Source organism: Nothoprocta perdicaria, unplaced genomic scaffold (assembly GCF_003342845.1).
Source record: "Nothoprocta perdicaria isolate Ctin4 unplaced genomic scaffold, notPer1 scaffold_380, whole genome shotgun sequence".
Taxonomy (NCBI): Eukaryota; Metazoa; Chordata; class Aves; order Tinamiformes; family Tinamidae; genus Nothoprocta; species Nothoprocta perdicaria.
In genome coordinates, this window is record NW_020455622.1 from 377,651 (window position 1) to 389,961 (window position 12,311).

Sequence of the window (12,311 nt, forward strand, 5' to 3'; positions counted from 1 at the left end):
TCGCAGCAACAATCGCCAAAGACCATTTCTGGCCACAAGAAGCACATGAGTAAACAGTGTTTTAAACACTGTGTCAGACCAGCACAATACAATGACAAATTGTTTAATGAAGAAGAGAGAGTTAAAAAAAAAAAAACCACAAACCACACCAAAACCTTGCTTTCCATACAGTTAAGACAGCATTTGGGCGAGCTCTTAGATAACCAGGGAAAGCAGCATTTCACCACTTTAATCAAGTTGTTAAAAGTATTAGGTTAGGTTTTCAACAATTTAGGAAATGAGCAAAACACCCAAGTACTTGATACAAAACTACTTTGCCACCCGCATACGAGCGTACAGTAAACGTGCACAGCCCTCTGGATCGTTACCTACCGCTGGAGCTTGGCGGTGTACGGTGCTATCATATGTGTTTGTAGCAAGGAGGACATGTGTTTTATTTCACACATCTGAAAGTGCTCCTTTAGGATCTTCTTGCATTGGAGTCGAAAGCTTTATCAAATCACATATACATTCTGAGTTACATTCCTTCCCCTAAACTTCTACCTCATCCAAGCTTATACGTACATCTCAATTTGGGGAGAATTTTTACACAGTAGGTACCCAAGAAAAATGCATGCTGAAAATAATTAAAAAGCACATATCGTATTTGAGCTTACTCAGGAGATTATCTACTCCTTAAACTGAAAGGATATCATTATAGAATAAAACTGTATTTTAGGCCAAATAAATCCATGTTTAGTGGCAAGAGAACCCTCTATTCAAGAGTCAAAAAAATTAATTTTCACACACACCTTTATTTAGAAAAAAACCTGTGACTTAACAATGCTCTTAGTTACATAATCTTCTATCTTAATGACTTCTTCCTTGAAGTGACAGAGAAAAACTTAACATGAGGTAATACCTCACACTGGAACATGGACTTAAGATGTCGAAGGGAGAAGCGACCAGATTCCCATGAGAAAGGAGAATGTAAAGTACATGTTAGACAACCCCAGGGAAAGACCGGAACGGGGAAAGGGGCGGACTCGGAATGGATGTTGATCATTTTGAAGGCTATTAAAAGTACTTAATTAAAAAGTACTGAAGTCTAGAAAAATATACAACCATTCTTTACATTAATCCTCATCAATCCAAGGAAAAAAATTTCCATGTTTATGGTTTTGGTGGTTTTTTTTTTTTTTTTTTTTTTTTTTTTTACGTTTTAAAGTACAATTAGCATTTTTTAAGCATAAGATGCAATTAACTATACCCAGACACCACAAATACGTATTACATATACATTCCCACCCACACATATGCATTTAAAGCACACCATTTAAAAACGAGAGCACTCTTGTGGAACAGCATTGCCAGTCCACCTGAGGTAGCTCAGCTCCCATGGGGAATTATTTTATTTATTTTTGTTAAATTAATCACTGCCTTATTATGGAACACCCCCAAATACCAAAGATTTTGGAAGCAGCTTAGACAGGGCATCCACTAGGGAAGAAGTGGACGGACTGGAAATTTACCATGTAGGCTACGACAGAGACTGATAAACAGAGGTGCAAATAATTCCTTCCCCAACTGGCAGGCAGCAACAAGAAGCACCCATGTTTGCTCTGCCCAGCTCAGCCTCGGGTCTTTCCCACACAGCCCCTAAGGCAGCAGAACTGCCCCACTTCGCCTACAGCTCGAGCTATGACCCTGGTGTACTGACCGTAACTTTTGAGACATCTCCTACCCCGGGGTCACCATGCAAATGCCATAAATCCTTGTGCAGATATTGTTATTAGGGCTATTTAAAATTTATGTCCCTACAGGTCCTCCTTTCTTAATAGATGCATTTGAAATAGTAACTGTCCCATAGCCTCTGTATGGTGTGTTATACTGCTGCCTCTTATCAGAGTTATACAGACTGTATTGAAATATTCTCCATAGAAGTAGCCTCATTTTTTCCAGAAACGTGGCCAAGATGGCCCTTCTACAGACTTTTATTACGCATGTCAGACACGCTGATCTTTCACACAGTTGAGTGCTACAACTTTTTTAAAAATGAAGACTCTACACTTGAAAGAATGCGGTCAGTCTGTTTTAAAGTACACTAACAAGTGACTTTAGAGTGATAAAGAGTGATAAATCGATCCTTTCCATCAGCAAAATAATCCCAACAAATTTCCTCCGAAAGAACAAAATGCTGCCTCCAAGGAACAAATATGAATTCTGCTCTATTTTCTACAATACAAATCAAAAACTAGGGTTAGAAACACATTTTAGTCCCACAAAGCAGAACGCTTCCAGCTTTATAAGAGAATAAAACAAAAATCCAAACAGCTTTATCATGATTTTAAGCAAAGAAAACATCTCTTGATTCAAGAAGAGTTCATGAAGAACTCCCTTCTTTAGCACTCGCCCTTCCATCTCCACACCCCAAATCTCCATGAAGCAGCAGACTCCTCAGCATAAAGCAGGAAACCACCACACTCCTCCTCTGCACCTTACACATTTCTGCTCTAGGTGAGAGGCGCTCGTTGGATGTATAAGGCAGTGGTCAGGCTCTTGCAGCAAAAGCTTTTGAGCTCAGCTTAGAGCAGAGCTTGGCACCAGCCAAGCTTATTTATAAAGGGAGGAGCAGCAGGAGGATGACCGAGGCAAGTTTAAAGTGCCTTGGAAGGGGCTGCAGCAGCAGGATCCGCGAGGAGCTGCCGGAGCGCTCTGCTCGCCGGAGCCGCCGCACGTCGGCTTTGAGGCGTCGCTCCCGGAACGCTCCCACGCGGCCGGCCTTCGAGTAGGGAATATAAACTGCACGACTACAAATAAACCTTTCCTTTAAGGTGAAATACAAAAATCAACTTCTTACAGCCATTTCCAATTATTAAGATGAGCCAGTTGCAGTTATTTTACAGAGTGACCTAAAGCTCTCTCCCCCGTAAAAAAAGGGATCTAAAATGTGACGGATTCTAAATTACTGATTTCCTGATAAACACCTCTGAGTTAGACACACAAAATTTTGGAGGGGGAAGGGAGATTATTTCCTTGTTTTGCTGCCTCTCCTCAGAAAGAGTATGGATGCTCTTCAAAAACCACTATACTACCCTAACATTATTACTACTATTCAGCAAAAAGTTAGAACAAATTACTTATCAAATACAGGGAATTGATTTGGCCTCCTCTAACTCGCTACTAAGTTAATAAAAATTCTCTCAGAGTTTTTAAAACATGTAAGTTCACATACCTTCAAAAAAATTAGCATGTTAACCAGTAATGGTTACCAGGAACTTAAAATCATGTTTTAAAATACAGCTTCTCTTGTCTTCACTCAAAGTTTCATTCACAACGTTGTTAGTATAAACTTGTTTGTTCACAATTTTTTTAAAGATGTGTCTTCATAGTCCAGACGTGGATGTTAGTTACAATTGTAATGACCGAAAACGCAGATAAACAGAAGCATGCCCAAAGTCTCATCACCAGAAGCTATTCCGCAAGACCAGAAATTACTACCTCAGTTTAAATATTTAGTTCTGGCTTACTAAATAATGCTGCAAGTAAACATCTCAAGTACACAGCTTATTTATTTCAAAACAAATCCTTATCGCCGTGCCCGTCGCAGCAATGAGGTACACGTGAAGGGACCAGATGGCTCTTCATTTGAAACACTCTTCAAAAGTGTCTGGACCACATCATCCAAGAGACCATATTCACAGGCTTCAGGGGAAAAGCCCCCCACAACCCAACAAGTAAAGCAGAAAAAGGAAAGAGAGGACTTGGTGTTTTGACAGTGAAACCTCACTGCACTTCAAGATGCTACAGATTTACTCAAAGTGAAGTCGCGAAAGGAAGGAGCCCTCAGTTGATGCAGTCTGCAGGTCTTGCTCACCAGCCCACGCACCAAAAGAAGGTGAAAGGACAAAAGGGGTATTTTCTAACTTACCCGGAGCTAAAAACATCTAGGACTTTAAGGTATATAAGTCTGTAAGAGGAATATTCCTTTTCTAAAGGTCTGTTCCGTGCATTTGAGTTTGATTCCTAACAAATCAATCTCTCCTATCTCCTTTCAGAAGGAGAAAATTGGATAGAATCCCTGAAAAGTGAGAAAAGTAACATGGTGAATACATTCCTGGGAGTTCCCGGCAACCTCGTGCAGCAGACTGAGGACAGACAGTTAATGGCAGTAAACCAGCACAGCAAGATTTACGAGAGCGGTCACCTCTCCAAGTCCCAGCTCTGTTTTAAATATGTGGGTTTCTGGTTACTTTCTGGTTGCTTTCCCTCTCCTCCTTCAGACAGGAGGAGACACCAGCAGAAAGCAGTGCTCTTTTGGAGCCCTGCAGAAGAGCAGCACCTTCACTGCATGCCATCTAACCACGCTGAAATACTCTAACGACAGAGCAGCACTGCAGAAAGATCTCAGACCAGGTGAAGCCTTGCAAAAGGGCTATTCAAAATGAACAGATATATCCAATGGCATTAGAAGCAAGTGAAGCTCCAGAGGACACTACCAAATACTTTATTACAGAATGGGAACAATGGCCAATCCTCTTGGTCCCACAAGCCACAAAGGAAGATCTTCATACAACTAAGATCCCAAAGGCTCTGTATTCCAGAAGCAGAGAGAGGTTTAGCAATCTCTTGCTCAGCCTGGGGAACCTCTTTTGAGTTATATTCTCCTGCACTGGGTATTCAGATCACTCAAGAGTCCCCAGGCTTTGCTTCCCAGACCACTAGTGACATTGGGCTGCATTGTTGATCTCTAAATGTTGTGTGCAAATCAAAAGCCAGGGCAGGCCACTAGCAAAAGCAGGACAACCTGTGCAACACCACTGCCACTTTTCAGGTTAGCTTCGTTAGTTTTAAGCTACCAATGAGTATGTTTTTGTTTAATATCCTAGCTATTATCAGAATTTAGACCAGTTTCCACCTCTCCAAACTACAAACATCATCTGGTCCAGAAGAGACAGATCCAACGGTGTCAATATTATTACAATGAAATTAACGCAAAAACTAACAAACTGACAGAACAGCACTGTATTTGACAGCAATATCCTCTGATAAACAGTTTGCTAATCTGAAAACAAATTATAAAGCTACTTGTAAGGTAACCATGCAGTTTGTAGGTTTCAAATCAGCTTGCAACTTGCACACGACTCATCTGCTAACCTTAAAGAAAACATCACTGCACAGGCCAAGCCATACACCAAATGCTAAGGCCTGTGCCCTAATCTGCTGCCTGTGAAATATGTCAGCCGCAGCCGCCGCCTCAGCGAACCCTCTCAGGCAGAAGCCGTCGGCTCCAGGGAGCCGGCGCAGGGCGAGCAAAGCTGGGAAGCAAAACCCGGTGTTCCAAGCGCTGTGGTTAGGGCCTGCGTGCAAGGTGCCATCGTGGGCAGCACTGACTCGCATGCAAACACAAGAAACCCGACGCTGCAGACTTGGAGAAGTCCCAGGAACTTTCATTGTTATTTTAATGATTTTTACCACTCAAAGACACTGTAACTTATAAAAAAACTCCATTCTAATATTGTTTTATTACATGCACTACTCAACAACAAAATTGCACAGAAACTGATATCATGCGCAGGTAATGGCTGTACTATGGCTGCAAGGATTCATTGTGTGTTCTGTATTTAGATGCCAGTTTCCATCTTTGGGGGGGGGTGGGGAAGGGGGAAGAAAAGTGAGGGGGATAAAACAGGGAAGAAAGAGCGGGGTGGAAGAAAATATTTGAATTCCCTGGAAAGTTTTGAAATGAAAAATAAAAGATATCTTTAGGGAAAACGTCAAATCTGAAGAGTTTGAGCAAACTGCTTCATCCAGAAATTAACCTAAACTGTCATAAAAGTGTTGCAGCTCTTTGTACTCTAATTCTATTCATTAACTGAAAACCCTCTAACCTGAAAGCTTAACAAGAGTTTAACAAATAGAGAGTGACTTCATTTAGAAGAGGTCCTGAAAAGGGAGCAATTAGTCAGCATTTCTAGGAGGCACTTAACATTCCTTCTTGGGCTGAAGAATTCAGCTAGCAGTGAGGGAAGTCAGTTCATTTTGATAGCAGTACTTGTAAAGAAAGCTGATCAAGTTTTTCTAAAGGGCTATTTGGGGCGAAGTAGGGGGAAAACGTAACCAGGATAATAAAGTCTTTTCCCATAGGGATCTAAGGATATTCGAATTAATAAAATAACAACCCACCCACACACACTAAAAAAACAACCCCCCACTGAACAACAAGACGACTCCACTAACAAGAAACAACCCCCGCCCCCCGCCACGCACAGGGATTTATAGATTTACAATGCACAGAGAAACCTTTTCTACTTCCTTGATTTTCGAAGGCAGCAGTTCCTAAACACAGGGCGCTCATGTACATGCTGATCCACTTCCTGCTCTTCCCTGGAAGGAGTCCGAAAGGCCCAAGGTTGGAGGACTGGAGCGCTGGCAAGACGCCTCCTTTGCCCTCCGTGGAGCTCTGCAACACTGCTACAGAAACGCACCCCGCGTCACAGCACACTCGTGTCTGCTGAAATCTTGTGGCTTTTGTTGTTGTTGTTATTTTTTTAAGTTTCTCTGTAGTCATTCTCACATTTTTTCGCAATGCAATGAGATCTAATGAATACACAGAGGCACACTCACACAAGGATCATGCGCACACTTCAGCTGGGAGCATCCTACTACTAATAATCTTAACGGACAAAAAAGCTCTAACAAATCCTGGAATTTGTGGATAGTTACAATCTTAGTGCTAAATTTACTGTTAAATCACTTTCTGTGAATTGCAAGAGCATATAGATTTGTATCTGAAATCATCATCATCATCTGTATGTAAGAGAAGACAGACTAGACTCCAGGAGAAGGAAATGGGGGTTGATTTTTTTAAGCTTTAGATTTTGTTGACTTCCTAGATCCCTTCCTACCACTGTCTGCCAGACAACACTATGAAACCCTAATATATTTATATGGAAAAAAAAGATATTGGCAGGAGGCATGCATAAGAAAAGGCTTGGAATTTTAAGGAACTATTTCTCTCTCCGTGCTGATGCCATCTTTCCACCTCTACTCGAAGCTTTGGAGAAAGTTCTGAAGTGTGAACAGATTCATTAAGAACTCAGAGGTTTTCTACCATACAACTGTATACAAAAGTTGCTACTTTCCCAACAAGGCAGAAAGCAGATACACTACTGTATTAGCTCTCTCCCTTCCTGAAACATGTTGTACATTTAACAACTCACAAAACGATCTCTAGAAAGATTTAGAAAAAAGTGTCTTTAAATTAGTCTTTTAAGGCAGTAAAAATAAACATAGATTTTACTCTCACTGCTTTAATAGATCACCAGAAGAGTTAGGAGTAGACTTTACCTTTGATGTGTTCCACCTATTTTTTGCAATTCTTCATGCAAGCATTCTGAAGGAGTGCAAGCATGTGAAATCACGTACGCACCACGGCGCCTGTTCAGAAAAGCGAAACACTCTGCCACAACCAAAGGAAAGCAGGGTCTCTCTGCTTACAAGCCAAATCAGAGACACTTTGACTGCATTTCTCCTTTTTCTAGCTCTGTTTTAGAGTGGGATGGGATCTAATGACAGCTTTTCTTGTATCCTTACATGGTTTTAGAATTTAATAAATATAAACCAGAACCAGTGATAGCAGTTTAAAGTAATTAGGAGATGGAAAAAGACCAAGTCCATCCTCCTCTATTTCCAAAACTGTCAATAAAAGTAATTCCAACATTTTTCCTGTGTGTACTGTCAAAGGCTTATTGAAGCTGTGGAAGAAAACACTGATTTACAGTATTTCTAAGAAGTTTCTGACATCTTCTGCACTGCATCGTTTCCTCCAACGCACTTTTTTGTGTGCCTTAAACTTCCAAGTTGCTTACAAATAAAACAAACAAACAAAACCTCCCCCCCACAATTTCTGAAGTGCAAATTATTTTCAAAACACACTGAAAGAGAAGGAAATAATGCAAAACAGCTTAAGATACCTCCTACAACAATGTCATTAATTATTTAAAATCATTTTACAAACAAGTAGCAGCAGAAGTTTTAAACATTTAAAAAAAGTAATTTGCAAACAAAGACTTACCCTCTTGCAGGATCTAAGGCAATTGCTCTGGGTTGATCCAACTCTTGCCAAAATAAAACTTTCCTCAACGATCCATCTAAATTAGCAACTTCGATGCGATTTGTTTCAGAATCCGTCCAGTACAACTTCTCTCCCAGCCAGTCACACGCCAGCCCGTCAGGTGACAAAAGTCCCGAAACGACCACATTTTGCACACTCCCGGATTTATTGAACTCCGTGCGCTTAATGGCTTCTTCGCTGACGTCGCTCCAGTATATGAAGCCCCGCAGGAAGACGAAGTCCACGGCCGCCGCGTCCTCCAGGCCGCCCACGACGACGCTCGCGTTCTCCTTGCCGCTGGCGGCGTCCACGAGGCGCAGGTCGCGGCGGTTCGCGTAGAGCAGCAGCGGGGCGCCTGCGCGGGGAGAGAGCAGGGCCGGCGCGTCAGGCAGGGCGCCTGGCACCGCGCCGGCCAAGCGCAACCCGTGGGCCGCCCCGGCGCAACGGGGGCGTCAAGGAAAAGGGGCGATGCGGGGGTTTGGCGGAGAGCCTCTGAGCCGGGGCCTGGCGACAGCGCGCCAAGTGAAGATGGTGACTTTGTAATGGGCAGCTCATTATTCTGGGTTGTGCATTATTAAAATGAGATTAAAAGGAAAAGGAAGAGAACAAAGAAAACAGAGGTTTGCAGGGCCCAAATGACACTTTTTCTGTACGCTTAAATGAGAGGCTGGAAGATGAAGGTGAAGCGGGGCTTTCCAAGCCTTCAGCACCGGCCATCAGGGCAAGGGGTTTTTGTTAGACCTCAGTAACACGTGCCCAGCAAACTTTCATAAAAGCATCACTCACAGCAGGCTGTAGGAGATGCTCGGGTGTTGTTACTCGCCAGAGTTATATATCCTAGATATTTTATATATAAAGCACATAAACACAAAATGTTTTGCATAGCCCAAGAGGAATTATGTTTTATAAAATGTCAGAAGGAAGAGGTAGAAAGAAGAGTGAACGTATCTGAGCTGGGCAATGCATTCTTTCAAACACCCCCACTCCTGGGTTTAGCTCCCTAATGCAAAGCCTTTACATGCACAGTCTTTATTTGCCTGTTGTACCAATTTGCACACACTGCAGTTTTCATATTGAGTGAGTCTTCATATGTTCTATAAGATGACTAATTAACACTAGCAACACTGAAAACATACCTTTAAAAATATAACATGCCTGTTAAACTCTCCTTAACCACCAGCAATGAGATCCTGAAAATTCCAGCCATTTTTCTACTTCAAAAAAGCGAGTGTGTGCAAGTGTGGAGAAAAAAATCACTCCTTTAAATTCTCTGTCAAAACACATACCTGCCTTTCCCTGTGTTCATGCGGACGCTACCGGGATGAAGCCGAGCAGCAGCACCTAGACCCACGCTGTGGCTCCCAGGCAAAATGCTCATGTGTCCGTGACCACAGCAATTTAGTAAAAGACCTTCAGGTCTATTCACCACTACAGGTGGACTATAGGACATCCACTTAAAGAGAGAAGCACGTCCTAACAGAAGCATCTGCATTTAGAGGACCAATAGGCCATGCTGACAAAAAAAAAAAATACATGTTAAGTGGGGGACTGAATGAATTTAGAAATACTATTGCACAATAAATACACAAGTATTCACATATTAGAAAAAAATCAAATTCTGTGATCAGACTACCACCCTAATTACTGCCAAGCTGTTTCTCAAAGCCACTGCTGCATGCATACTGGGAGGCACCCAAGACACTAAGCAGCCCTTAATCTACCTGCAGCTAAACAAGTGCTGCTCTATGTGCTTGGAAGCTTTTCCTTGAGCCTCGGAAATGTAAATTGTTTAGCCAGCCTACTTACTTTTAGATCAACCTGCATTCAAAGTTTCTGATGAGCATTTGACTTTCCATAGAGAGTTACCCAAGTAATTTGGGGGGCATGGGACATGGAGGTGTAGGGGGGTGGGGAAACACATTGTTGAATTAGATTTCTATTCTAAATTTGTAGAAAAGTCTTGGCTGTGCAACGCAACATGAGTTTAGAGAGCGTATTTCCACAGAGAAGCAGCAGACCTCTACATTAGAGAGAAGGTTCCTTTTCTTAAGTGGGTTTATCTTAATTTTTTAATGCCTTGCCAAACTTCCCACCTCCCAAAGACTTAGGATGTAACATAGCAGAATTTCTTTAAGTACAAACAATTACTTAAAAAGAATGCACACGGAGGGGGCAAGAGAAGAAATCAGTATGTTAAACTGTGTGTGTGTGTGTGTGTGTGTGTGTGTATAGAACCTCCACAGATATGCAGGGTACCCGTCTCCTTTGCAAAGCCCCCATCCCACTGTGACCTGAAAGCGGATGAGCTGTTAGCAGCCTCCGTGGCACCAGGAGAATCACAGGAAAGCAGCCGGGTGGCAAAGCTCTCCAGTGGGAGAGCAGGCCCAGCACCCACGTGTGGGCCGCCCTGTTCCGTACAACGGGGGCCAAGAGCGCCCGGGCCCCAGGACACGTGGGGCAGGAGCGCCGGGCCCAAGCGGCCGGCCTGGCGGCGCTGCCGGGCCCAAGCCGGGCGCCCTGCAGCCAGAGCGCACACTCAGCTGCGGGAAACTCCCTTCTCCCAAGGGACACGGGCTCTCTGAGCGGCAGCTCAGGCACCGGTTCGGAGCCGCGGCTCGCAGCGCTTCCCACATGCCGGCGCGAGAGGATATGAAGCTCTCCGACCTGTTGCAACATTCAGGATCCAAAGTAATAAAAACCATGTTTGTTCCCTTACCCTTTCCAACTGTTCCCCAAAATCACCAAGACTTTAATATCCAGTGAGGCCCAAAGACTGAGGTCAGCCACACCGTTACCAAGTGTCATCTTTGCCACATGCTTGAATCTAACAGAGCCATCCTTTCCCGAAAGGAAAATTGTGACAGAAGCCTGAGGTGGATGGGACCCAAAATCCCAAGGACCTGAAAAGAATGGCTCCCCTAGACCACATTAAGGCCCACACTGACCACCTGTGGGAAGGTCTCCCAGGGAAACCCCCTGCAAAGCTCAGCACTTCTCTCACTCGCATCTGTGGCAGGGCAAGGACCTGCCACTTGGTGCTCCCTTTGACGGAGCCTGAGCTGAGCTCTTGACTCAACGCTGAACTCTTTACATTCTCTTTCTATTCTCTTGTTTTTTATGCTGATCACAAACATTAACAACTGCATCAAACCATAACACACTGAAGAGTAGATCTACACTTTGAAAAATAAAAATGCCTGTACTTAAGGGAGAAAAAAAAAAAAGTCTACCAAACCCGTGCATGTTCCAATATGTTGTTTATTCTTCCAATTACAAAGTACCCAATGCGGAATAAGAGCTATCCTTAGCTAGAAGAGTGTTTTTGTTGTTCATATCAGCCAACATGAAGAAATGTTTTCTTTGCAAACATGATCAACAAGAAAAAATAAACACAGTTCAACCATAACAAAAACCTGCTGTTTGAGTAAAGCCCCTGCCATCAAGCCTGCTTTTTAACACAACTAGTCACATAGTGCTTTCCATATCAGACCCAATAATAAAAATCAGTCTTTGCTTTTACAACCTACCTCTAAAAGCGCACATCAAAGCCCCCCTACTCCTTACCCCCCCTTCACATCTTGTACCTAGATATTTTTCTCAGTTAAAAATCATCTCCCTTCCCAGTACCGAAACATGCTAATCCCAACGATACTCAAGTCTCACTTCCTTAAGACTTCAGTTTAGTCTCATTTTGTGCATCTTATTCATAAACATCTAATACCAGATTTAAAGTTGCAGCCACAGGATGAAAAGGGATGATCCAACATAAGAATAAACCCTTTCACCAGAACTACAATAAAAAAGTTGAAAAATTCACTACGAGGCATCTTTAGACTGGCAAAATTTGTCACATAGTTTTTAGGGGATAGTTTTGTTCATGATATTTCATTCATGTTATGATTGTTTTTGTAACAAAAACAATTATGAACAAAACACTCCACACCCTCTAGCACCAAGATTTCTTATGGAGCTCAAACGGAGCCGAAGTCCTTCCCCTGAGCTAGGGCATGGGGACGTAGCTTTGCGATGCTGTGTCAGAGGCAACCCAGTACCCAAAGGCTGGGCACTGCTCTCACCTTGTCACGCTGCAACGCGGAGGCTACCGAGTTTGTTCCCATGCTGGAACAGCCACTGCAAGGACTGCCCAGGTGCCTGAGCCCAGACGGGCTGGGGCGTCTGCAGCTGGGGGCCTCGCTCCCGTTGTGCAGACGGACAG

At 43.2% G+C, this 12,311-nt stretch overlaps 1 protein-coding gene across 1 annotated transcript in view; it reads right to left on the reverse strand.

The window, feature by feature from the left end:
• The window catches only part of LRP6 (LDL receptor related protein 6), a 98,784-nt gene extending 90,339 nt beyond the window's left edge, over window positions 1–8,445 (reverse strand). The window contains exon 1 of the mRNA XM_026044769.1: window positions 8,057–8,445. The gene's annotated coding sequence lies outside the window, so the exon portion shown is untranslated. The remainder of the gene's footprint in view (window positions 1–8,056) is intronic.
• Between the last annotated feature and the right edge of the window lie 3,866 nt (window positions 8,446–12,311).